Source organism: Zootoca vivipara, chromosome 2, assembly GCF_963506605.1.
Source record: "Zootoca vivipara chromosome 2, rZooViv1.1, whole genome shotgun sequence".
Taxonomy (NCBI): domain Eukaryota; kingdom Metazoa; phylum Chordata; class Lepidosauria; order Squamata; family Lacertidae; genus Zootoca; species Zootoca vivipara.
The window spans coordinates 23,168,140-23,191,215 of NC_083277.1; the positions used below are offsets into that span (position 1 = coordinate 23,168,140).

At 42.0% G+C, this 23,076-nt stretch overlaps 1 protein-coding gene and 1 non-coding gene across 4 annotated transcripts in view; one reads left to right on the forward strand and one right to left on the reverse strand.

The window, feature by feature from the left end:
• PTPRG (protein tyrosine phosphatase receptor type G) overlaps positions 1-23,076 on the forward strand; it is a 584,481-nt gene that overhangs the window by 185,831 nt on the left and 375,574 nt on the right. The window lies entirely within an intron of this gene.
• On the reverse strand, positions 16,174-16,242 carry TRNAT-GGU (transfer RNA threonine (anticodon GGU)). Its single transcript has one exon. It is a non-coding gene; the product is annotated as a tRNA-Thr (tRNA).

Below are 23,076 nucleotides of genomic sequence, written 5' to 3' on the forward strand. Positions count from 1 at the left end.
GCATGCATAATAAGGGGAGCCCGGGACTGGGTTAAGACAGTGTGAAATCTTAAAGCTTTAAACAAAGTAATTCATATCCTTCTAATAAAAAATGTCTTGCAAACTGCTATATATATCTAGCCCTAGCTTCAATATTTATTGAGGCTGTTTTGAGCAACTAATAAAATATTGGTTTTTGTTACGGTGATCGTAATTAGCAGAAATCGTTTTACGCAGACTTGGCATTTTGGAAGGTATACAGATTAATGGGTTAAATCCAGAGGGGTCCTAATAACATTTTGGCTTTCATCCATTATCCCCCCTGATTTCTGCACACACAGAAAAACTTGCAGACAAGAAGCTATTAAATGGCCTAATGGGGCATCGAACTAACCTAAGGCACTGGTTACAGGTAGGTAGCCGTGTTGGTCTGGATCGAAGTAAAATAAAAAAATTCCTTCAGTAGCACCTTAAAGACCAACTAAGTTTTTATTTTGGTATGAGCTTTCGTGTGCATGCACACTTCTTCAGATACCCTAAGGCATTTTGTGTAAGGAACGGCTTCCTCCTTAACTTCTTATTAGAACTCCCTCAAGTATAACGCAGGGATGGAGGAAACCCAACTGAAAATGCAAACAAAATGTGCTGCACTTGGTTCTTGTATTGAATGGAAGGAGCAAAATAAACATCCATACTGGTAAATAGTGTTACTATGATTGCAGAATTTAAAACAGCAGGAAAACAATTAGTGATTGTACAGATTTGAAACTTTCGATTGTTATACCGGCATGAAAAAGTGAACTTTGCCAGCATTATAATGATCTCAGAGTGTTATTCAATATACAGTCATCCTTGTTTTTATACTTGTAAACCACTTTGAGACCTATTTTGGCACTAAGCGGCATGTAAATGAATAAATAATGATGACAGTTATAGCTGTAGAGGCCATGATGGCTTCTACAGGGCTCTGGCATGAGGGCAATGGGAGAGGGTTTAGCTTTCCATTCACATCTGTTGCGGTTCTGGGGTGGTTTTGATGAGAAGAGAGAGAGAGAGAGAGAGAGAGAGAGAGAGAGAGAGAGAGAGAGAGAGAGAGAGAGAGAGAGAGCGCTTTTTTCTTAAATAATGTTTAGGGGTACTCTCATTTTCCTACTCATATTGAAATATTGTCCCTCAATGAGGCCAAACTTAAATTCACAAAATGTTTAGTGGTATGCGTACGCCTGCTTCCACTCAGAAAAAAGCACTGGATTTTATAGGGCTTGCTGATCAGAAGGTTGGCGGTTCGAATCCCTGCAACGGGGTAAGCTCCCGTTGCTCGGTCCCAGCTCCTGCCCACCTAGCAGTTCGAAAGCACATCAAAGTGCAAGTAGATAAATAGGGACCGCTCCAGCGGGAAGGTAAACGGCGTTTCCGTGCGCTGCTCTGGTTCGCCAGAAGCAGCTTTGTCATGCTGGTCACATGATCCAGAAGGTGTCTGAGGACAAACGCTGGCTCCCTCGGCCTATAGAGCGAGATGAGCGCCACAACCCCAGAGTCGGACACGACTGGACCTAATGTCAGCAGGGGCCCCTTGCTGTATGTATGTATGTATGTATGTATGTATGTATGTATGTATGTATGTACGCGCACACACACACACACACAAGTCCTGGGCTTCTGATAGATAGATAGATGATAGATAGATAGATAGATAGATAGATAGATAGATAGATAGATAGATAGATGATAGATAGATAGTTAGTTTTATTGATATAATACAGTGCATTTTTTTCTACCTCTGAGCATTTATTTTACACCTAGGGCAGGCATCCCAAAACTGCAGCCCTCCAGATGTTTTGGCCTACAACTCCCATGATCCCTAGCTAACAGGTCAGGGATGATGGGAATTGTAGTACAAAACATCTGGAGGGCCGAAGTTTGGGGATGCCTGACCTAGGGTCTTCCAATATATAATCAAAATAATCCAGTATGTTCCTGCGTTCAACTTTTTTTTTTTAAGTGAACACCTAAAAATTAATGCAATGCAACAGATAATTTGTAAATGCATGTTTTACAGAGGTACACTAGTCAGAGAGCTATGAGCTTGTCAGTGCTGCAGCTTTCTGCCAGCACAGTTCTGGTGGTGTGCTATACGCAAAATGGCTCTTTAGAATGATACTAGTCCCCTCAGTGACAATGTTTGCAGGAAGGATTACAGCGAAAGCACTTAAGCTTGCTTAGGACTGGGAGGTTCACTGCCCAAATACACACAATGGCATATGAATGTCAAATCAGAAACCTGGAAGAGAGGGACAGAAGAATAATTACCATGACAAATGCATTTGATAAAAGGCCTAATAGAAGTCCTGGTTGTGTGGTGCTGCCCTGGAATTCCTATTGTTTCCTCATATTAGCAGAGAGGGCATTTGCTTCTTGTAGTTATAGCCCTGCCTTCCACTTCTTTAACCTCTTTTTGAGCTTTCAGGTCAACAGCCATTCAAAACATTTGGCAGTAATGCCCACAGAGTTCTTCCCATCATTTAGTCACTTGCCAGATACTGTTGAAAGCTCCAGAACTAACCCTGTTGTTGGTGTCAAATCAACCAAGAAACAGATACTTCCTCGGGTGTCAAAAGGGTCGCATTCCGTTGTTGCCTGGTGTACGGACTGAGACATCGCACTGCATTAATTGAAAGTGGGCAGAGGGAGTTGTTGTTGTTGTCGTTTAGTTGTGTCCGACTCTTCGTGACGCCATGGACCAGAGCACGCCAGGCACTGCTGTCTTCCTCCCGCAGTTTGGTCAGACTCATGTTGATAGCTTCAAGAACACTGTCCAACCATCTCGTCCTCTGTTGCATAGCTGTCAAGTCTCCCGTTTTTAGCGGCAAACTCCCGTATTTAAACCCGTTTCCTGCTGTTATCCCGAATTGGAAAAAAAAATCTCGTAAATCCCCCAGATTTAGAAAGCAGCTCCTACCGGCCAGGGAGGCTCCTTCTGTGCATGTCTGGACATGCGCAGAACCGATTTCGGGTGCCGCTCTGCCCATATCTGGGCACCGGAAATCGGGCAGCGCCGGCACCGGAAGTCGCTTCTACGCATGCCTGGACATATGTAGAAGCGACTTCCGGTGCCGCGCAGCTGCTGATCCCTTATTTTTCAATCCGGGAGTTGATGTCTATGCTCTGTTTTCTCCTTCTCCTAGTGCCCTCAACTTTACCAACATCAGGGTCTTTTCCAGGGAGTCTTCTCTTCTCACGAGGTGGCCAAAGTATTGGAGCCTCAGCTTCAGGATCTGTCCTTCCAGTGAGCGCTCAGGGCTGATTTCTTTAAAACGGGATAGGTTTGATCTTATTGCAGTCCATGGGACTCCCAAGAGGGAGAGGCATGGCTAATTTGGAACAAGAGACACCAAGCTGAATGTGCCTCCAAAGTGTTTCTAGGGAACAAGGGGGAGTTGGTGTTCTTGCGATACCAGTGTAATTCAGAGCATCTGCCTGAAGGTCTGGAGTTCAAATTAATTCCTTTAAATATTTTGATATTAATTTAAACCTTTTGGGAATAGCAGTGTTTTTCCATATTCTTTGGATTGCCTTAGTATCCTTATGGAATTTGATTTGATTTAATATTGAAAGAGTGATTACTACATCGTTAAAGCAAATAAAAAATAGGGAGGGAGAAGAAATAAAATCCAAAAATTCACAACACTTATCTCTTCCCTCCCAGGCCCCACTGCAAGCCTTTTTAGCTTGTCTTGTCCCTTAGCAGTGAATTTTGAGTTGACTGCAATAAAATTTGTGGGTGTTTTGTGTTTTCATAGTGTTTAGGAAAGTGGTGGTGGTGGGGGAACACCTTATCACGGCTTCTGTGTAGATTTAGCATATAATTGTAGAGTTAACTAATTTTCCTAAGATCTTAAAGTACTTGAAAATATGCCCTTGGGAACAATCTTGCCATAGCAGAGAATGCAGAAGATGAATGAACAGGTTCCTGCTGTCTCTTTCATTTCCACAGCCCCTTTTTTAATGGCCTCTCTCCCCATGAGATTGCCCAAAATGCTGAAATAATAGTCACTTGGTTTTATTTACTGATATTCTTCTCCTACAGTTGCAAAAAATAAGAGTTGAAAATTGCTTAGGTTATACTGTGTGTGTGTGTGTGTGTGTGTGTGTGTGTGTGTGTGTGTGTGTGTGTGTGTCAGAATCCAGGAAGAGGGTTGTGGGGAGGCCAGGATGTAAACACAGTCAACATTCTTGTGTGCCTCTTAGAGCATGGGTTGATGTAAAAAATCCAGGTTGATTGTGGTTGGAGTGTTGAATTGGACCAGGAAATCTAGATTCAAAACCTTATTGGCCATTGGTGGTGACCTTTAAAGCCTTAAACGGCCTCGGTTCAGTATACCTGAAGGAGTGTCTCCACCCCCACCGTTCAGCCCGGACACTGAGATCCAGCGCCGAGGGCCTTCTGGCGGTTCCCTCATTGCGAGAAGTGAGGTTACAGGGAACCAGACAGAGGGCCTTCTCGGTAGTGGCACCCACCCTGTGGAATGCCCTTCCACCAGATGTCAAGGAAATAAGCAGCTATCCTAACTTTATAAGACATCTGAAGGCAGCCCTGTTTAGGGAAGCTTTTAATATTTAATGCTGTATTGTTTTAATATTCATTGGGGAGCCGCTCCTCCAGCACCATAATTCAAAAGCATCAATTCTTCGGCGATCATCAATTATTCGGTGATCAGTAAGAGACAGTCTCTTACTTACTGCCTATACTTACTTACTTACTTACTTACTTACTTACTTACTTACTTACTTACTGTCTCTTACTGCCAAGCAGCTCTTGCTATTAGGACGTTTCTGTTCCTTACTTGGTCCTGCAGGCCTCTTCTGGATTTATACTTCTACCCAGTTCTATTTTTCTAGAAAAAGGTGCTAGAACTCAGCATGAACACCTCATTTGTTCTCTTATAATGGCTGTGGCAGCTACCTGAGAGGTGCCGTAACTGAGTTACAGTGAGTTCTGGCTGAAAAAAAGCCCTGAAACTCCAGGCAGTGTTTGTAGGGGCCTCAGGTAATTTCCCATCCAGGTGATAACCAGCCCCATACTTGCTGATGTTGAAAAGGTAAAGATACCCCTGACTTGCACTTTGACGTGCTTTTGAACTGCTAGGTGGACAGGAGCTGGGACCGAACAACGGGAGCTCACCCTGTCGCAGGGATTCGAACCGCCGGCATTCTGATCAGCAAGCCCTAGGCTCAGTGGTTTAGACCACAGCGCCAGCACACCCTTATCCCTATTTGCCTGCCCTCAGTGGATTCTGCCCTCGGTCCCACTGATGCTCCTCATTTTGCCCTGTTCCTTCAGGTACCCTCACTAGAAGGGACTCGCCTGATACACAAAATTGCCTTTGTTGGTATGGCTGGCTACTTAACCTGTCAAGCTACTCTTGGTGCGAAAAGGGACTGCTCAGCCTGTACACTCCTTTACAACAGGCTTCCCCAACCTTGTACCCTCTCATCAGCTTCAGTCGGCATGGTCTAGGTTGGAGAAGGCCTCACTGCAAAATTAGCTGTCAGCCATACGTGATGAAGCAGACAACCCTAATAACCAAGGCCTTAGATGCCTCCTGTCATTCATTTGCTACGTACTCAGTTCTTCTGCAGTTCACTTTGGTAACATATGTTTGTCAAACCAGGCAGAGGAAATGGTTTGAAAACACTCCAATAATATATCACAGTTAGGGCTGGGGGGGGGGGAGACTGAGTTGCGGCAAACATGAAACAATTCTTCCCGTCTAGCAGACTTCTTTTCATGTGTTGTGCTTGCCTTCAAACCATGGGAAAAGCATTTGTGTTCTGTGCATATAAAACAAAAGTGTGATTTTATCGCTAAAGATTTAGTTGTTATTCTGGAAATATTCATTGTTTTATTTAAAACAGGACTTTCCTTTCTTTACGACTATATAATAAACTAATTGCTTCATTTCAGCTCTGATTTAAACAAGTTTTATTCAATGCAGACAGTACACTTAAAGCTAATTTATAGCATCTAGATTTAAAAAAACACACCCGTCATTTAGTTTTATGGCACTTCCTAAAAGAAAACAAAATTTAAGTTGTTTTGGTTGTTTAGATCCTTTGAGGAATAAAGAGGGCTACAGTTCAGACAAGTCCATTTCCTTTTGTAATGGGAAATATTCCAAGCATTTCTCTTCAAACAAAACCCAAAAGATTATCTTTACAGACTTCTGTTTAGGAGATTTTGGGACAACACCCTAGAACAGGAAGCCACAGTTTCTCCCAAATTTATACAGGATGGAAATAGATAATATTTCCATTATGAAAACACCCAGCTGCGACTAATGATTTCAGATTTTATAATGGGAGCTTTTGGCACACACTCTTTGGCTGTACCTGAAAAGTTTAAATTTAGTCAACAATTCAATATAACGGGTGGAATCCGATTTGTAATTCCAAGCACTGTGATTAGTCAATAATTTAACAGTGGGTGAAATCCAGTTGGTCAGAGGAGGTGGGGAGATGACTTTTGCTGATTTCCGTTTCCACCCTGCAACTCCCCATGCGTTTGGAGAAGTGCGAATTTCAAAGTTTTCGGACATGTATTGTTTCATAAAGTGTGAATTTGGTTTGCCTTGTAATGTGGACAGTATCAAATTCTCCTCTCCCCCGTCCCTATGAAAAGCAGAAAGGTGTGTGGGTGTGTGAGTTTTGAGTCAAAAACCAGCAGGGGTAGCGGTTGCTTAATCCTTCCCCAGTATGTCACTAGATTTGCATGTTATTGTTGTTTAGTCGTTTAGTCGTGTCCGACTCTTTGTGACCCCATGGACCATAGCACGCCAGGCACTCCTGTCTTCCACTGCCTCCCGCAGTTTGGTCAAACTCATGTTCGTAGCTTCGAGAACACTGTCCACCCATCTCGTCCTCTGTCGTCCCCTTCTCCTAGTACCCTCAATCTTTCCCAACATCAGGGTCTTTTCCAGGGAGTCTTCTCTTCTCATGAGGTGGCCAAAGTATTGGAGCCTCAGCTTCACGATCTGTCCTTCCAGTGAGCACTCAGGGCTGATTTTCTGAAGAATGGATAGGTTTGATCTTCTTGCAGTCCATGGGACTCTCAAGAGTCTCCTCCAGCACCATAATTCAAAAGCATCAATTCTTCGGCGATCAGCCTTCTTTATGGTCCAGATTTGCATAGCTTTGCCTAATATGTTGCCATATAGATTAGTCAAATACGTCAGCCAGTTTGGGGAAACTTGAACCCCAGTGGGGCAGACATTCACCAAAGTCCAAGCGAGGAGGCAGAGGAGAATTTTGACACAGAAATGATGCCTCTGTGGTTCCTTCTTCTGCCTATGGAATCGTTGGGCCAATGTATATACTGTATAAAGCTTTAGTGAGCAGAAATGGGTGGCGGGTGCGGGGGGGGGGGGGGGAGAGAGAGAGCAAGTAAAATCCACTGACATTAATGGAACTTAACCTTTTAACACCTAACATTTTCTCCATGTGCGTCCTCAAATGGCGTTCTAGGAAAGTAAACGATCTTGTTTAATATCTGAGGGCTTCTGTGAATGTGAAACAGTTAGACTCAAAATGTCCTTATTGTTATAATAAATATCTGGTTTGCGCTGATAAGAATTGAGAGGGTTCATGTAGTGCCAGGCGAAAAAGCCAAAAGAATCAGTTTAATTGAATCTTCTTACTTAGAATGTCACAGTTCTACAGAATAGAGGTCTGGGGAATTGTGGCAAAACGCTGCCTTGGCACCTTCTTATTGGCTGCATGGTTCAGTTGTATTATTGCTTCTGGTCCCACTGAAACCAATTGTAGGCAAGTTTTTTTTTTTATAGCAAACAAAATGTGTCTTTTGAGCTAACCTTGACTGTATAAATATATGGTTCAGGTTATATATCACTGAATACATATAAAAAAGTTTGAAGCAGTGGGAGATTTATTTCTCAATGCCTCTGTTTTCTTATTTTATTGCGTTTTCAGAACTTGCATGCTTTGCATGGATGCGCCACTTATTTTGTCTTTGACCTTCCGCGGTGCTTGGGAACACAATTTAAAAACAAAACCAGACGTTCTAAAAATAGTGCCATTCCATTTTTCACCAGACGCTCTTTAAAATGGTGTTTGTCTGAGAGTGATGTCTACAATCATGGGAACCACAAGCACTGGGGTCATTGCAACTGTTATAGTACAGGGGCCTTCGCCCTAAAACCATTCTCCCATTTACCCACAATATCTGCCTCTGAACCCATAAGTTGAGCATCTGTTTTTAGTTTGTCTGGTTTGCTTCCTTGCCACGTCTGGAACTATTGGATCTATTCTCTAATTACATGGCATTTGCATTATCTGGGTTATGTGGGCTGATTTGTGAGACATTGGTGGATGTATGGGCATCCCATTTCATGATGTATTCTTTACTTTTATATCCCAACTTTCCTCCAAGGAGCCGAAGATGGTGTACATAGTTCTCCCTTCCCTGTTTTATTTTCCCAGCTGATCAGCTTAGGCTGAGAGACATTGAGTGGCTCAAGGTCACCCAGTGAACTGCAAGGCTGAGTGGGGATGTGAACTCTAAGTCTCCCAGGTAGCAGCCCAACACTCTAACCATTGTGCCACACTGCTTCTCAGTGGCATGTGCTAGGATATGTTGATCCCTTCCTTTTCTGTGGTTCCATTACTTTTCTGCTACCCCATTTTAGACTTTCTTTTGCCATCTACCTTTGTTCGCTGTAGCCACTGAGAAAATTAGAAATATGCTGATTTGACTGATGTCCTATGACTCAGGGATAACTTGATATAAATTTGCATTGAGCTTCCTCTTCTAGAGCAATGCTCCTTCCTCCCCCCCCATAATAATAATAGCAATATTAAAAGTTACTTTGTTTTGATCTGAATTTTTATACAGTGCTGTGCTGTGGATGTCTCGGACTGACTGATTTCAAGAAAGGTTAGGAAAGTGTCTAATTTTGTGATCACTGACTCACAGGAGAATATTGACTACCTTCTCCATCCTGACCTTTCCATGGCCTCAGTTCCTCAGTATCGGCAAATTAGGATTCTTAGGTCTCTGTTGCTTTAAGTCACATGCAGGCAACCTGTGTTGCCTCTTCAGTGGCACAACAATCCCTGGGGAGCCCTGCCTGATCAGCTGGCAGCTGGGGAGAAGTGACTGTGCCTGCGCTAATACTACTAGAACAGGAACCCTGATCTTGACTGTATCGGGTGTCTTGCGCTGCAACAGGTCAAAGCCTCTCCTTGTATTACGGTATCTCAATCCTGCCAAAGTCCACAGTTCCTGAGCTGCTCATTGCTGTGCAGAGACAGCAATCACAGCAACTTCGGGTCACTAGGAGGCATGGGAATAAAGGCTCCCTCCACTCCCCAGCAATTTTAAATAGTTTTAAACAGTTCTAATTTTGGTTCCTCTGTTTTGTTTTTGTGGGGTTGGTGTTAGTTAAATGTTTAGTTGGGGTTGTGGGTTGTTTTAGTTTGGATATAACTGCAAGCTGTTTCTCCTTCTTCTTCTTCTTCTTCTTCTTCTTCTTCTTCTTCTTCTTCTTCTTCTTCTTCTTCTTCTTCTTCTTCTTCTCCTCCTCCTCCTCCTCCTCCTCCTCCTCCTCCTCCTCCTCCTCCTCCTCCACCTCCTCCTCCTCCTCCTCCTCCTCCTCTTCTTGGTTTCTGTTGATTTATTGGTTTGTTTGTCGTTTCTATAGGATATTTTGTTTTTTAATGTTTTGCTGTTTTTTTATATATGTTGTAAGCCGCCCAGAGTGCCTGGGAAAACCCAGCCAGTTGGACGGGGTATAAATTGACAACAACAACAACAACAACAACAACAACAACAACAACAACAACAGATGCAGCCTCATGCGAATGTGTGTGTCCATAGGGGTATGAATAAGAACATAGGTGCCTAAGCTCAGTGGTGGATCCCATCCTTTGCATGGAAAAGATCCCAGAGTCAAATGCTAGTATCTCCAGAAAGGCTGGGAAAGACTCCTGCCTGAAACCGTAGAGAGCTGCTGACAGTCTGCATATATTCTGCAGATGAACCTTGCTGAATTCGACCAAACTCTGTAGTAGTGTTTTGTTCTCACAGTGGCCAGATCGAAGCCCCTGGGAAGCCCACAACCAATAGCATGTTCTCCAGCCGCTAGCATTAAGAGGCATACAGATACTGGAGGCAACTGAGCCATCATGATTAAAATCAATTTGTTGCCTAATCTTCTTTTAAAGCAACCCAGAGTGTTGGCCATTGCCACATCTTGTAATAGAGTCCATATTTTGACTATGAGTGTGTGCACTGCAAGGATGTATGTTAATGGGCTCATAGAATCATAGAATCATAGAGTTGGAAGAGACCACAAGGGCCATCCAGTCCAACCCCCTGCCAAGCAGGAAACACCATCAAAGCATTCCTGACAGATGGCTGTCAAGCCTCTGCTTAAAGACCTCCAAAGAAGGAGACTCCACCACACTCCTTGGCAGCAAATTCCACTGCCGAACAGCTCTTACTGTCAGGAAGTTCTTCCTAATGTTTAGGTGGAATTTTCTTTCTTGTAGTTTGAATCCGTTGCTCCGTGTCCGCTTCTCTGGAGCAGCAGAAAACAACCTTTCTCCCTCCTCTATATGACATCCTTTTATATATTTGAACATGGTTATCATATCACCCCTTAACCTTCTCTTCTCCAGGCTAAACATACCCAGCTCCCTAAGCCGTTCCTCATAAGGCATCGTTTCCAGGCCTTTGACCATTTTGGTTGCCCTCTTCTGGACACGTTCCAGCTTATCAGTATCCTTCTTGAACTGTGGTGCCCAGAACTGGACACAATACTCCAGGTGAGGTCTGACCAGAGCAGAATACAGTGGTACTATTACTTCCCTTGATCTAGATGCTATACTCCTATTGATGCAGCCCAGAATTGCATTGGCTTTTTTAGCTGCTGCATCACACTGCTGACTCATGTCAAGTTTGTGGTCAACCAAAACTCCTAGATCCTTTTCACATGTACTGCTCTCAAGCCAGGTGTCTCCCATCCTGTATTTGTGCCTTTCATTTTTTTTGCCCAAGTGTAGTACTTTACATTTCTTCTTGTTAAAATTCATCTTGTTTGCTTTGGCCCAGTTGTCTAATCTGTTAAGGTCATTCTGAAGTGTGATCCTGTCCTCTGGGGTGTTAGCCACCCCTCCCAATTTGGTGTCATCTGCAAACTTGCTCAGGATTCCCTCAAGCCCATCATCCAAGTCATTGATAAAGATGTTGAACAAGACTGGGCCCAAGACAGAACCCTGTGGCACCCCACTAGTCACTACTCTCCAGGATGAGGAGGAGCCATTGATGAGCACCCTTTGGGTTCGGTCAGTAAGCCAGCTACAAATCCACTGAATGGTAGCATTGTCTAGCCCACATTTTACCAGCTTCTTTACAAGAATACCATGGGGCACTTTGTCAAAGGCCTTGCTGAAATCAAGATAGGCTACATCCACAGCGTTCCCTTCATCTACCAGGCTTGTAATTCTGTCAAAAAATGAGATCAGATTAGTCTGACATGACTTATTTTTCAGGAACCCATGCTGACTTTTAGTGATCACAGAGTTTCTTTCTAGGTGCTCACAGACTGTTTGCTTAATGATCTGCTCTAGAATCTTTCCTGGTATTGATGTCAGGCTGACTGGGCGGTAATTGTTTGGGTCCTCTCTTTTCCCCTTTTTGAAAATAGGGACAACATTTGCCCTCCTCCAGTCTGCTGGAACTTCGCCTGTTCTCCAGGAATTTTCACAGATTATTGCCAGTGGTTCTGAAATCACCTCTGCCAGTTCTTTTAATACTCTTGGATGTAGTTCATCTGGCCCTGGAGACTTGAATACATCTAAACTAGCCAAGTATTCTTGTACTACCTCCTTACTTATTCTGGGCTGTGTTTTCCCCTGCTGAATCATCTGCTCCATATTCTTCAGGTCGGGCGTTTTTTTCTTTCTTGGAGAAGACTGAGGCAAAGAAGGCATTGAGGAGTTCTGCCCTTTCTCTGTCCCCTGTTTGCATTTCACCATCTTCTCCTCTGAGTGACCCCACTGTTTCCTTGTTTTTCCTTTTGCTACGGACATACCCATAAAAGCCCTTTTTGTTGCTTTTAACCTCTCTGGCGAGCCTGAGTTCATTCTGTGCTTTAGCTTTTCTGACTTTGTCTCTACACGTGCTGGCTATATGTTTGAATTCCTCTCTGGAGATTTCCCCCCTTTTCCATTTTTTGTACATATCCCTTTTAAATCTTAACTCAGTCAAAAGTTCTTTAGATAGCCAGCCTGGCTTCTTTAGGCACCTTCCATGTTTCCGTCTCATTGGTATTGCCTGAAGTTGTGCTTTTAATATCTCCCTTTTAACAAACTCCCAACCATCATGAACTCCCTTCCCTTTTAGTATTACTGTCCATGGGATTTCACCCAGCGTTTCCCTAAGTTTTCTGAAGTCGGCTTTCTTAAAGTCTAGAATTTGGACCTTAGTATGCTTGGTTGCTCCTTTCCGCTGGATAATAAACTCCAGAAGAGCATGGTCACTCCCACCTAATGATCCTGCCACTTCTACCCCACTAACCAAGTCATCACTATTGGTTAGGACCAGATCTAAAATGGCTGATCCTCTTGTTGCTTCTCCCACTTTCTGGACAATGAAGTTGTCTGCAAGGCCAGTGAGGAATCTGTTCGACCTTATGCTCTTGGCTGAGTTTGACATCCAACAAATATCAGGATAGTTGAAATCCCCCATTACTACTATCTCACTTCCTTTGGAATGCTTGGCCATCTGTTCCAGGAAGGCATCATCTGTGTCCTCAGTTTGGCTTGGGGATCTATAGTAAACTCCCACAATGAGATCACTGTTGTTTTTCTCTCCCTTAATTTTGACCCAGATACTCTCAATTTGGCTTTGAAGTTTTAAATCCTGGATCTCTTCACAGGTATACATATCCCTAACATATAAAGCTACTCCTCCTCCTGAGTGCTCCTCCTCATCGAGTGCTGGGATAGACCACCAGATATATTCACTGCATGCTAATACCCAGCGCCGAATTTAACCCTGGGATGATGATGATGATGATGATGATTATTATTATTATTTGCCAATGGTCCTGCTTTACGGAATATCCCTTGGAGTGCATCCACGTGCCAGGAACTTAAGATAAGAGCGTAAGAACATATCATAAGAAGAGCCTGCTGGATCAGGCCAGTAGCCCATCTAGTCCAGCATCCTGTCTTTACAGTGGCCAACCGGATGCCTGCGGGAAACTAGCAAGCAGGATTTGAGCACTAGAGCACTCTTCCCATTTGTGGACTGGTATTTTGAACTGGTATTGAGAAACATTTCCCTCAATAGCCCTCTGTTTCATGAATTTCTCTAATGCTGTATCAAAGCCATCCAAGTTAGTGAATGGCTTTTCTTCCACATCTTTCCTTACTGTAGCCCAATCTGGGTATTCAAAACACACACATTGCTAATCTACAATAGCCCCAACAGTTCACAGTTTGGGAAGGGGCTAGTGTGTGCCTTTCCCCTTGTGATTCTATTTGCTTATATTTGAATGTCTGAATAACCCCCTGCATTTTTCTCGTGTATATATGTGTTCTGTTCCCCCTTGGAAATGCAGACTTGTATTTGTGATTCTTTTTCTCATTTGCATACAATCGGCTTTCTCATTTTTAAAAAAAACTTTGTAAAAGAAATATTATCGTCTTCTATCTATCAATCTAATTTTCAAGTTTGGCTGATTATATTGAAAAATATGGAAGAGATTAAGTACAAAATGGATCTTTGACATGCAAACCTGTTTCCCTTGTTTGTTTGAAAACATTCAGTTAAGGAGCTTAGTAAAAGTTTTGTGTAAAACTTGTAAATGAATTCCAAGAAAAGCAATATGGTCTGTGAAAACTGGAATGATTACTTGGTAGGAAATTGAAATGTGTAAAATAATAGGAACAGAAGCATGCTGTGTACAAAGTAGAGAGGCATAATACTGCCTCAGGGTATGCTGGGAGTTAAAATATACATGTTGAAAGCAGACTAGAGCAGTAAGGAAGGCTTGCCTTTAAAAATAATAATAATCACCATTCAGACATGCCATGAAATAGTCATATTTCACCTTTATTTTCCCTACATTTTTGGCTCTGTCAGATTTGACTTTTCTGTATATAAAAAAAATGAAAAGTATGAGAAACAATTGCATAGCTTATAAAATGTGTTGTTTTATAAGCCCTCAACATGGCCACTGAGTCTTAGGGACTGTGTGATAGAGGAGTGTATCTTTATCTGATCCGAAAGAAAGAAAGAAAGAAAGAAAGAAAGAAAGAAAGAAAGAAAGAAAGAAAGAAAGAAAGCTTTAAAAACTCTTCTAAAAACCGAAGAATTGAGCATGTTGTAGTAGTGAGATGTGCTGTGTCAAACTGTTGGATCTGATGTTAAGTTTCTACCCTGTGACAGCTTTGCCCTCAAGTGTCTTTCTAGACTGGGCTTTGAGTCTCGGGACTTCCAATAAAAACGGAGAGAAGCAATTTCTCAGTATGATGCTTGCCACACGAGTGAGTTGATGCTGGATGGAAGAGGGACAAAATAAGCAAAAACTTGCCTTGAGGCACATACAAGCCTGCTTGTCTTAGCTTTGCAGTTTTTGCATTTGGCTGTTGTTTGTAAAGTCCGGTCCTTTTGCATCTCTCAAATATTGGTCAACTGTGTGCCATTAAAAAAAAAAAGTGGAGGTTTGGCTTCCCCCTGTTTTTCTGTTGTAATAAAGTGGTGTGTCATTGGCTGAGTAATTTTCAGCTCCAAATGAGACAAGATCAGTCACAGTGGTTTTCACAGGATGGAAGTGAACGATGGATGGTGGTGCCACTTAATCAAAGATGGGGAGAATATGTGTCTGCATACTCATTGAGTATAACATTTCCTAAACCAGAGAACAGTGCTGCTGCCCAGACTTGCTATTCTGTGGGTGGTTTTTTTTAATAAAAACAAAACAAAAAACAGATCTTTAGTTTAAATTATGGGTAGGCAAACTAAGGCCCGGGGGCCGGATGGGGCCCAATCGCCATCTAAATATGGCCCACAGACTGTCCGGGAATAGCGTGTTTTTACATGAGTAGAATGTGTCTTTTTATTTAAAATGCATCTCTGGGTTATTTGTGGGGCATAGGAATTCGTTCATTCCCCCCCTCCAAAATATAGTCTGGCCCCCCACAAGGTCTGAGGGACAGTGGACCATCCCCCTGCTGAAAAAGTTTGCTGACCCCTGGTTTAAATGAAAGGCACAGATTTATTGAGCTCTCTTGGCCCATTGCTTGCATGCAAAACACACCAGGATATGTAGGAACCTTATTCCACATGTGGTGGACCTGTCCCCAATTATTTCATGCAGTTTGTGACTGGTTCATGAATTGGTTGTGCCTGATTTTAGGTTTGTCGGTTTGCTCAACAATTTCTCAAGCACCCTGTAGTCACATGTGGTGAGGTTGTGCAGGAAATAAACCTTAGCAATAAATAAAAGAATAAGAACTGTATGCTTCCATTATTATTCCAGCGAGTCCAGAGTGGCATATTTATGGAAAGCACGCACTTTAGCCCAGCTAGTGATGCTAAGGGTGCAGTCCTATACACACTTAATGGAATAGTAAGTCTTATTACACCCAGTAGGATTTACATCTGAGTTGGCATCAGCATGCATAGTACAATTGTGCTATGAAAGTGGTTAAGACCAAAACTCTACCTGGTATAACTCTTTGGGATTCCCCTCTACTAGCCCATCTCCACAAATTCCATATTCGTTTACGTAGTTCTTTTGCTCCCAGCCTTCCTTTTTCTGCAGTGACACCGCTCAAAGCACTTTCGCAATTTGAAATGTCATTCCCTGATTCACGCTCCTTGTTTCACTCTGGACTTGATATCTTTTGAGATTGATCCACATGAATTTTGACCCTTAGATGGGATTAGCCACAATTTAAACATATGTGAACATTTTGGTAAAACTGTTGCCCTACAGCAGTAATGAAGGGTGTCTTCTCTTTTGAAGGAAGTGATCTGCCAGATGAATTAAGTTGGGGGGGGGGTAAAAGCATTTTTTAGTTTGAAGCATAGAGTTGTAGAGTGGGAAGGGATCCCAAGGGTCAGGGGTCATCTAGTCCACCTCCTGCAATCTAGGAGAATGCACTTGGCCCTTATGGGGCTCAAACCCATGACCTTGGCATTACCAGCACCACGCTCTAACCAACTGAGCTAACTGATGTTTCCTCCCCCTCCAGCTCCCTTGCCATCTGCACTGTGAAGCTCCTCAACTCTACAGAGCATTTAGGGAAGGCAGGAAAATTTATTTGAAGGAGGGGAAATCACACTCCAAAATCTCCCTCTGTTCTGCTGTCAGATTCCATCCTTCAACACAGAGACACCATTGGGTACTACCCAGTGGATGTTATTCTAAAATGTGAAGCTTATGCGGGTTTATTCCCGTTTTTTTGTTGTTGTAAGAAATCTCTTCTCATGTTTCAATTACTTACTTCAAATAAAATTATTACCCTTAAGCCATCAGCGCTGAAAAACAAAAAGTCGCTCTTCCTGTTGAAGTCTTTGAAAATAAACTGATTTTAGTGGCTTTCATTTTATCCATAATTGCAGTTTCCTTTGGCACAACTGTTTGAGTAAACCTGCAAAATGAATTAGAAATGGATTGATGAAGCTGTAAGACAAAATACAGAGGGGTGTGGTTAAGCGGTTTTCAAGAAAAAAAAAGCACACTTCATTCGATTGTCAGTACGTAATGGCTTTATTTTGAAAGCAAAATGAAATGAAACAATAGGTCCAATTTCTGTATTAACAACAAAGGCATAATTTTCTTACAAGCTTCTGAAGTATTTTAAATCCATATAATTATCTTTCAGTCTGCAGATTCTGTTCTTGTCATTTATAGGATACCGTAAGTACATCCATTGGCCTTTTCACGATGCTACAATCTAAAAGCATAAAGAACATGAGGGAAAGCTCAACATACTCAAATAACTCCAAACATTGATACAGCATGGCAGATTCTATTATTTACAGTGCTCTGGCAATCGCTGCTGAAAGCTAATTGAGTTTCATTTATTTATTTACTGCTAATACTTTAATTGCTATTTTTTAAAGAACGAGTTTAACAAATAAGGAAATAGAAGCAAAAAATAGAGAGGGAAAGAAAAGTGGGGTGCCAGGAAAAAAAACCCTGTCAGCTCATAATAAGAATACCTACTATAGCCATAAATACATCCAGCTCAATTGAGTTCTATTTATAATGGTATATTGAGCTGGTGCTCCTTTCCCACAGCCACTATTGGGAGTTCTAATCACAACAATACAGACACAACATGTAGGCTAATAGTAGTAAATATATAATAGAATTATGATATCATTCAAATTATAGGAGTAAGCCAATCAAAGTTCTCATATATTGTGTGTGTGTGTGTGTGTGTGTGTGTGTAAAATATAACAGCGTTGTAGCGAGGACCATCAAGCCATGTGTTCAAAACGGATGTCTAAGGACAGTCTTACAATAGTCTTTCAAAAGTATCGACAGAGTTTCAAAGTTTCAAAAGTAAAGTCTCTCAATAGTCTTTCAATGTCGAAACTTTCGAAAGACTACTTCTGAAACTTTTTTTTACTTCTTCTGTTGATACTTTTGAAAGATTATTGTGACACTGTCCTTAGACATCCGTTTTGAACACACGGCTTGATGGTCCTCGATACCACTCTGTTATATTATATATATGAACTTTGATTGGCTTACTCCTATAATTTGTTTTCTCTTTTTGTAAACTGCTTTGAGGGTGTGTGTGTTTTTAACAATCGTAGGGACCCCTCCCTTGTTGCCTGAGGCCATACAAGTTAACAATATTAAGTTTAGATGTAGCCCCCAACACCTTTGCCTGTTGTGTTGGTCTGAGTGTTATTTATCCACTTGAGCAAAAAATAGAAGTATTGTGCTCTCTTGCATTAAAATCAGAAATCTTTTCGTTACCTTCTTTATGTCATTTGTGATTTATGAATCAAACAAAACTGGTCAGAGACACACATATCTTAGATTTGGTACACATATTCCATTTGTATATATCACAAAGATGGCCTTCCTTTCCTTCATGGAACTCAAGACAGAAAGGATAGTCTTCCCAATTAGTTTCCCATAGAGACACTGACCAGACACCAGACCTTCTCAGTTTCAGCACAGTTGGTACATCAAATGCTTTGGGGGACGGGCCCTGATGGCAACGCAAAATCAAATTGTATGTGCATCTTAACTGGAATCTGAAGGATTTTTGCATGCTTAAATGTGAACAGGATTCTGGGCAAACGATTTGTAATTGTGTGACTCAAGTCATTGCAAAGCAATGGCATACTTTTCTTTATCTGTTCTCTTTCACACCTCCTCTTGCCCACTGTTTGTTTTTGCTCCTTTTCTGTTTAAGAAATGTAATCTATACCAATTAACTGCGTATCTGATTTCAAGGGATGGCATCACTCCTTTCCTAAAACCACTGGGGTTACCAATTAAGCAACATCCTGGCTACTTGGTTAGCATTTAATCAACCTTCACTTGGATTTTTCCTATTTCTGTACTTGGAATCGCCCTCCCCTTCTCTTTGGCTAAGGCTATCTGAATCATTAGCTCACTGAGCAGGGAGACAAATCAAATTGTTAAAGGTAGATGACTGAAAATTCATTTAACTCTTTTAATTACCTAGCCCGAAACAAGTGTAATGGTTTGGGGGGGAGGCAGAGTTTCTTGTCCATGCCCTCTGATTAAGAGCAATTTGTTACAGAGGAAGCCCTTCATTTGCATGAAATAGGTTGACCTCAGTCTGAGTTGTTGAATAATTACGTTTAACTAGAAAAAAACTCCATATTGGCAGACACGTTTGGGACTTGGGCTGCACTGGGAAAGCAATGGTTAAGCTGGTGGTTGATGATGGGTATGTGCAGTTGCACCCTGTTTTATCGCTGATTCATACTCACTATTTATTATCTGTCCAAATTGTACCAACTGCTAATATGACTGGAATTTTCTCTACTCTTCCCCCTTCCAACTTCTCCATCCCAGTACTTGGGGTGCAGCTTTGCTATCTGCTTCTCCTGTAGCTAATCATAATATTTAAAGATTAAAACCTTGGCAATGCCCATCACTGATATATAGGTCAAACCCAGAGGGCAATAAGGGACTAAATTGTAGGTACCAGCACTTAACTTATGTCCATTAAATATTTCTGTCAAGTGTGTCTGCCCTGCTGTTAGAGCAACTGAGAAACCTACAGCCCAGTCTGTCAACATCACCCTTGCAAAATTAAGAAAACACAATTTTATTCCTGTAAAGAAGTCCCACTTAATCACATGTCCTCCAGAATGCTAGATGGATGGAATAGTGTGGTTCCAGCAGTCTCTGCAGATGAGATACCACTCTGGAGAGGTAGCATAGCTAACACTTTATTTGATCAATAACACACTTCTTTGATCAATCAGGGCTCTGGAGAACTCACTGTCCTTAAAAATGGATGGATGGATGGATGGATGGATGTTGTGTTGGAAATTGTTTTAGTGAAAAGCCAAGATGTATCTTAGTATGTGATCTGTTTCTGTTCTAATTTCCAATTCATAGAAATGTGTGGTTGTGTTTGCAAAGGTAAGCTAGGCTTGTTGGCTTATCATAGTGGATTGTGCATGAGCACTGTGCTGGTGGAGTGGAAGAAACAAGAACAGAAACCTGCAATTCAGTTTGACTTCCCCTGACACCCAAACCCAGGATTCTGCTCCCGGACTATCTTGAATTGCTAGGCAGCTGTAAACCATTGGTTGACGAAGCCTGGCTTGTTAGGGAGCACCAAACCACAATTCCAGATTCAGATGGAAGAGGAAATTGAGGTAAATTGTGGCTTCCTGGTTTGTTTCTCCCACTTGCGTCCAGGGAGGAGTGAAGGAAGAGCAACTGGGAACAATAAAGCGCAATGAGAGGGCAACTTTAGCTTATTGTGTGACCTGCAGACGTGCCCGATTATTCCAACAGGGGTGCCCCATGGACTTTTCTGATTTGTTGTCAGCAAACATCTGTGGGAATTTTCAGAGCTACTGCTCATATTTATTATTATCATTAACTTCGCTCCACGATGTAATTTAGAATTATAATACGGGGCATATATTTTAAAGTTCTAGTTTGGATGTCGGCAAAGTGATTTGAGATCAACATATCTTAAAATTAACCTTCCTGCTTGAAAAGAACAGCTAAATACATAAATACAGAGAGGATATGCACTCTTTTGTATAATGACAAAAGACTCAGAAAAAATTAAAGAAGACATATGTTAATATAGCAGGCTAGGGAGCTACTAAATTAGCCTTCAGGGGTCACAGATTGAAATAATCATATGTAAAATACAAGAGGAGGAAGCCAAACCATTAGAGTATATATTACACAGCCAGTGAACAAAAAATGAAATACCAGTCATATAAGAGATCTCATTGTTATAATACTCAACAAGGAGGTCGGAATCTATTCTGTGAAATGTCAGGGAATAAAGGGCTAGCTTTTACTGAAGTGTGAGCATAATGAATAGAGGTGCAGATAAAACATGAAAGATTCTTTTGTCAGATTAAGGAATAAAAGGCTCAAGATGCACTTAGTGAGCTTTTGAAGGGATTGGAAAGGCTACTAACATTCATCAAAAGTTAACAGAAATTAATATGCTTTAACTTATGTGTACTGTCAGCCTTTTTTCCAAGCTGAGAGCAGAAAATCATTTACCAATAGTATTATCTACACTGAAAGAAGAAATCAGGATGTTAGAAGTTAGCTGATTCCTTTCAAAGAATTCCTGAGGCATGTTGCTGAAGGCAAAGTATGATATTTGATGGTATTGCACTTGGTTTTTGTGTGTGCTTAACCTCAAAAGGAAAATGGCATGGTTTATATTGGCATTCAGCTACATATGTGACTGAAGAAGTCCATCCTTGGTCATTCCAATTTCTTCATGATCTGTTTGGCTGTGTACACACACACACACACACACACACACACACACACACACCACTGGAACATCCGTTGCATCCTCTTTCTTTACTGACTGAACTTTTAGGATCTTCTGAGTGACTTTATTCATAGGAATCAGGCAGCTTTGGTTGCCAGTAAGGTTAATTAATGAAATAGAGTGCCTTCGGTAGCCATTAAATAATGTTCTCTACTGTGCTCACTCTATAGCTAGAGCTGTCAGTATGACTTTATTCTGGAAGTGTAAGGTGAGCTTGTTATAGGATGTGTTGATAGCAGAGTATAGGCTGGCTCCATATTTTGCAGCTAGCTACCATCCACTCTGAGGGATGCAGGTGGCGCTATGGGTTAAACCACAGACCTAGGGCTTGCTGATCAGAAGGTCGGCGGTTCGAATCCCCGCGACGGGGTGAAGTCCCGTTGCTCGGTCCCAGCTCCTGCTAACCTAGCAGTTCGAAAGCACATCAAAGTGCAAGTAGATAAATAGGGGGCTACAGTGGGAGGTAAACGCCGTTTCCGTGTGCTGCTCTGGTTCGCCAGAAGCGGCTTTGTCATGCTGGCCACATGACCCGGAGGCTGTACACCGGCTCCCTTGGTCAATAATGTGAGATGAGCACCGCAACCCCAGAGTCGGTCACAACTGGACCTAATAGTACCTTTACCTTTACCATCCATGCTAAGGAGAACTGAATAAATTGTGGCGTGTCTCCCCCCCCTTCCTTCAGAAGTAATTCACATGGTTCCTGATAAACCAGGGTAGCCTGTAACTTCACGTGACACACATTTGATGATGGTGACTCCACCAGTGTTAGTTATATGCCATGGTTCAGAAACATGGACTGCTATATAAGGCAACCCTTCTTTCCAACTCTGTTTATTTTGATATACACTAGACCTGCAACTTGCACCTGATTCACTTATGTGATTGCAGCTTTGTGCAGGTGGTGGGAAAACAAACAAACAAACAAACAAATGAGCAGGGGGAAACAGCTGGAAGGGGCCGTCTGAGATTTCATGAGATCTCCCAAAGGCTCCACGAGTTCTCATGCAACCTTCCCAGAGTCTGGTAAGCAAGATGGATGTTCTTTCTGCCCTGGGGTTTTCTGCTGTGGAAATTCTTGAACCATTTCATCAGTTTTCAGGTTTTAATCCCTGCTGTGGAAGTACAGAAATCAGTCATTGGCCACAGATAATACCAGGCGCCAGACTGATTGTTGTGGTAGCAGTGTTGTGTTATGAATTCATGTTGGAGTTCATGATGGAGCATCAAACAATATTATTCCATTTTGAATTGTGGTAAACTTAACAGGACATGTAATATCCCTTCCAATAGTTTACATCAGCGCCCATAACTGAGAGGACTTGTTCAGTGAAATGGTGGTTTGGCCTGTGTGAATGGTCTTCAGGGTTGCACACTTACTTTCTTCCCCCTAATATGCTTTGAGGCCTGTTCTGACTTCGTAGTTTGAATAAACCATATGTAGTTTTACGCATTACATTGGAATTGATAAGACTGCAGTCTGCATTTCCCTCCAAACCAGAACTACTCTTTCCCCAAATTATAGGGCTTTCCCAGGAAATCAGGGAGAGAATCCAATTGCGTGATGGAAGTGGGGAGTGTGTGAGCCCATGACTCGCTGGCCAAATCTTGATTTGTTGATTATATCTGAAACTGTCTACAGTATGTAAGGACAATAAGATCACTGGGATCAAGTAGCATTGGTTATATAGTGTCCACACATGAAAGGGAAGGGTATTCAGGAATGGAAAAGGATACTGGTGTTAATTACTACATCAAGTGAACAGAAGTCCCAGGGTCATTCCTTCAACAGTGAAAAGAAACAAGGATTTGTTATTTAATTGCCTCTCAGGAAGGGGGGAAAATGGAAAATGCTAGCAAGTCCATGTTGAGTTCCAGCCTTGAGCATTTTGATGTAGTGGGAACCGTGACAAAAAAGACCATATGTAACAGTGATAATTAGATATTGTGAATGAAAAGGGAACTGATGAATTTGCACAGTATTCCAGAAAGGAAGTCCAGGTTGTGCACATTCATGAA